The 4,796-nt window shown below is 41.0% G+C and overlaps 1 non-coding gene across 1 annotated transcript; it reads left to right on the forward strand.

Annotated features, from left to right (window-relative positions):
* Positions 1 to 4,422: 4,422 nt before the first annotated feature.
* On the forward strand, positions 4,423 to 4,529 carry LOC113764217. Its single transcript, XR_003467503.1, has one exon. It is a non-coding gene; the product is annotated as a small nucleolar RNA R71 (small nucleolar RNA).
* Positions 4,530 to 4,796: the final 267 nt, after the last annotated feature.

The following is a 4,796-nucleotide window of genomic DNA, read 5'->3' on the forward strand; positions in this document are numbered from 1 at the left end:
AACAAAAGGGGAGTGAGACAAGTTCAAAAGACTTAACTAAATAAAATAGTAAACTACAAGTCAACAAAAGAGAATCTAAAACAACAGAAATGTGAAAACTAAATAAAACGAAAATAAAGCAAATTAAGCTGAGGGGCCGCCAAGTTCCGAAGCTTCTTCTCCTCCAACTTCTGCACGAGCTTCTTGGTCAACGTCACCTCTTGGCTCAGGAACAGATGCAGCTTGACCTTCGCCAGATATAGGAGTCTGAGTTGGTGTTGGAGAACGGCGGATTTGAAAATGGTCCTCTAAAGCACGAAGTCGCCGATCATGCCTCTCCAACTTCTCCGTGATAACTTGTTCTTGTTGGTCAACCCTCTCCATAACTCGTGTCTCCATACAGCATATGGCATTGAGGATCTCTTGCCACCGAGACCTAGAGGGAGGTGGCGGAGGTCGAATTGGAGGCGGTTGAGTCGGCTGTGTTTCGGTCTCTTGAGCTTCCGGTCGGGATTGAGGATGAGACGGAGGGTGAGTGGACGTAGAAGCTTCCCCAGCAGTGCGTTCTTGAAGTAAAGAAGCTCCGAAGTCGGTAGGGATGGCTAATGACCTCAGCAATGTGATCGTCACTTCATCAATGGACTTGGTGGTCAGTGCCTTGTCGGTACTCACATTGACTTGGAGCTTCTCAAACAACACAGACAGAAGTCGAGGAAATCCGAAGCAAGAATCCCCGGGTCGCATCCTAGCTGTGGTGCGCATATAACTTAGAATGACGCTCGACAATGGAATGCCGGTCAGTTGTGCGCCCACGCCATGTATCATCTTGTCGAGGAAATAGAGGTCACTATTCCGCAGCTCTCTCTTACCACTTTTCTTAGGAACCACATTATGAGCAAATAGATAAAAAATTAAGTGGTATCGAGCTTCAAAAGAGTCGGCATATACTATCTTCTTCCCGGAACGTCCTCGATCTCTATATTGCCCCTTAAGGCAAGCCACAGCTTCCTCGACTAGCCACGGGTCATGCGCCTTAAATTCCTTTGTCAATTTCACATCCTCTCCTTCATTTTTGACCCTTATAAACTTGCCGATTGTTTCCCTTTGTATGACGACGCGCTTCCCACGGACCCAAGAAACAATCTTATTAGCGCTATGTCTAGGCTTATCCTCCACATTTGCATAAAACTCCCTCACCAAATTTGGATAGTAATGGCGAGGCAATTGCAGAATGTTCTCCCATCCAAGTCGAGCAAATGCCGCCGACACCTTGTAGTGAGCATCCACCTCAGGCGCCAAGTGTTTCTCGATGATAATCTCCTTAAGCAATCCAGCGTCATACCACTCTTGATTCTCGAGTGATATCATACTCTGGAAGGGCTTCCTCGCGACCTATAGGCGCCTGTTTGCGTCATGATCGAGGTGGTTGCTCAGGGGAAGAAGATTCCTCCTCCACTGAAGGTGTTGCTTCAGGGCTTGGTGAAGGAGTAGGCGTTCGGATAATGGCTCTTCGTGTTCGAACCATTGTGCCTATTTTAATGTCAAAAATTAGTTCACATGTTAAACAAACAACACCTGTGGCACTTCGAGAACATGAATGAAACAAATTGTGGAAACTCATTTGAAAAAAAAAAAATCTCAGCAGAGTTTACGCTTGAAAAAGGGCTAAACTCCCTGCCAAGAAATATCAAATTCAAGAGAATATTCCACATAGCAATTACTCAAGCACAATTCCTACCATTATAATGCATTTATATTTGCTAAATCTTATCACATGGTAGGAATAAGAATCCAATCACTGCCCCCATCACTGGAGAGTTGAAATTCCAACAATAGCATCCTCAATTTCAACAATTCACCCATTCCAACAATACCCATTCTTAGCAATTCATTCCAAGACTTTCATACCAATTTGTGCTAAAGGTCATATGTTATCCTCTAATTAGCATGAAAATAATTTCTACTCTCTTAAACAAGTCCAAAGTATTCAACGAGAGCGAGAAATTACAAGCAAAAAGTTCATAGTAACCACAAATGTCTCATTGCCAAACATCAAAATAGGCTTAATGACATTTCTTAGCACAATGTAGCACAAATACAACAAGAATTTTCAACAAATGTGCATTTCCCAAAATATATAAATAACTATGAAAATTGAAAATTGGAAATTGCAAAATATCAAAGAAAGTGAAGAATTGTTACCTCAAATGTGTAGAACAATGCTAGAAGATGGTAAGGATGCCAAATGTAAAGAGAAACAAGCCTAAACTCGACCCCAAATGGACGAAAGTCAGTTCGCCCTCTTCCCCTTTTTGTCAATCAAAGGCCCTCAAATTGATGTTTTTAATGTGAAATTGGTGAGGGCTTAAGACCACAAAGAGGCTTGGGATGTTTTAAATGGTGAATGATTGGAGATAATGGATGAATGGGAGATTAGAGGAGAGGGGCTAGTTTCGATGAAGAAGAGGGAGAAAAAGTGAAAAATTGCAGAACCGAGGTGTTAAAAAGTAGTAAACACACTTAAACCTCCCTTTTCAACTCTCATCTAGGTAAGCACTAACAATGACTGGTAAAGTATTGTTTTCTCCAAGAAACTCGTACCTTAGATGAGTTGGAAGTGGCTTGAGCTCTAATTTTGGAGGTTCAATCTCCGAAGGTGGTGGTAGCCCTTTTCATTGGCCAAGACTTTCATAGGCATTACCCCTATTATAGGGTACTTGAAAATCCAAATACTTGGCCACTTCTTCAAGTGCTTCACAATCTCCCTCTTGCATGCCTAAACTCAATAAACAAAGCTCAAGAGGGTCGAAGTCATAATTGACTCGGCTCAACTCTTGGGTTAGTTTATCAATTGTGCCAATAGAACAAGCATGATCGGTAAAAGAGGGGTATTTTTCCATTTCATTCAAATTGAACTCTACCTCTTCTTCACCTACTTGAAATTTAAGTTTGCCATTTTTGACATCAATAATAGTACTTGCAGTTGCTAGAAATGGTCTACCTAGTATAATGGGCATAGATATATCTTCTTCCATATCTAAGACCACAAAATCCACGGGAATGATAAATTTTTGAACCTTAATCAATACATTCTCCAACACTCCCAATGGATGTCTAATAGACCTATCCGCTAGTTGCAAGGTAAGATTAGTGCATTTAAGCTCATGCAAACCTAATTGTCTTGCCACCGTTAAAGGAATTAATGATACACTAGCACCAAGGTCACATAACGCTTTAGAAAAGTCGATGTTACCAATAGTGCAAGGTATAGAAAAACTCCCCGGATCCTTCAATTTCGGTGGTAGTTTGTTTTGTATGATGGCACTGCACTCCTCTGTTAATGCTATTGTTTCGCAATCCTCCAATTTCCTCTTTCGCGTCATGATCTCTTTGAGAAACTTGGCACATGAAGGAATCTGCAAAATAGCATCGGCAAAAGGGATATTAATGTGCAATTGTTTGAAAATTCTAACAAACTTTTCAAATTCTTTATCAATCTTATTTGGCTTGAGTCTTTGAGGAAATGGAACCGCCGGAGGTATTGGGATGGTAGTGGAAGATGATGGTTGATCTTCTCTTGGTTTCTCCCGACTATCTTCCTCCAAACTTGCCTCTTGGTTCCTCCCCTTTTCTTCTTGTTTTTCACTCTCATTTTTCTCACTTTCAACAACCGGAGGATCTTCTAACTGTTTACCACTACGAAGAGTAATGGCCTTGACATGCTCCTTAGGATTCACCTCCGTCTTACTAGGCAATTCTCCTTGATTTCTATTATTGAGAGAACCAGCAATTTGGCCAATTTGGACCTCAACATTCCTATACATTGTAGTAAGTTGGTCTAATCTTCCTTTTACTCACTCAAACCTATCCGAAGTAACTTTGGCAAGCTTTTCCACCGCGATCTCCCAACCCAATTTAGTTTCCGTTTATGGTTGCCTAGGTTGGAATCCCGGTGGATTGGTTGGCCTATGTTGATTGCCTTGATCTTTTCATCCAAAGTTTGGATGATTTCTCCACCCCGGATTGTAAGTGTTTGAGTAGGGATTATTCTGAGCATTTTGATTGTAGTTGTTAACAAATTGTACCTGCTCAAAATCAACACAATCATTAGTATCATGTTCACCTCCACATATGGAACAACAAGCCACATGTGTATTAGATGAACTTGAACCAACTTCGGCTTGCCTATTGAGTAACTTCACCACATTGTTCATTTGGGCACTCAACATGTTAAGAGTGTCCATTTCAATCATACCTGCGTGGCGTCTCGGATTACCTCTCTCATTGGCCCATTGATAGTTGTTTGCGGCCATTTCTTCTATTAAACCTTGAGTTTCTTGGGGTGATTTACCCATTAAAGCTCCACCTACGGCTGCATCGATGGTAGTTTTAGCAGAGAAAGATAAACCATTATAGAAAGTTTGTACGATTAGCCAATCGGAAAGTCCATGATGTAAACATCTCCGAAGCAACTCTCTAAACCGTTCCCAAGCTTCATACATCGATTCACCATCCAATTGACTAAAACTAGTGATATCCATTCTAAGCTTAGCCGTTTTACCTGGTGGAAAATATTTATTCAAAAATGCCCTAGATAAATCATCCCAAGTGGTAAAGGTGTTAGGGGCATGAGAATGTAGCCAAATTTTAGCTTTATCTCTCAACGAAAATGGAAACAACCTTAACCTTATAGCATCATCACTAACTCCATTCATTTTAATTGTATTACATATTTCCAAGAATGTGGCTAAGTGTGCATTAGGATCCTCTACGGCATTACCTCCAAATTGAGATTGTTGAACCATTTGGATAAGTGA

This window comes from Coffea eugenioides, chromosome 2 (assembly GCF_003713205.1).
Source record: "Coffea eugenioides isolate CCC68of chromosome 2, Ceug_1.0, whole genome shotgun sequence".
Taxonomy (NCBI): Eukaryota; Viridiplantae; Streptophyta; class Magnoliopsida; order Gentianales; family Rubiaceae; genus Coffea; species Coffea eugenioides.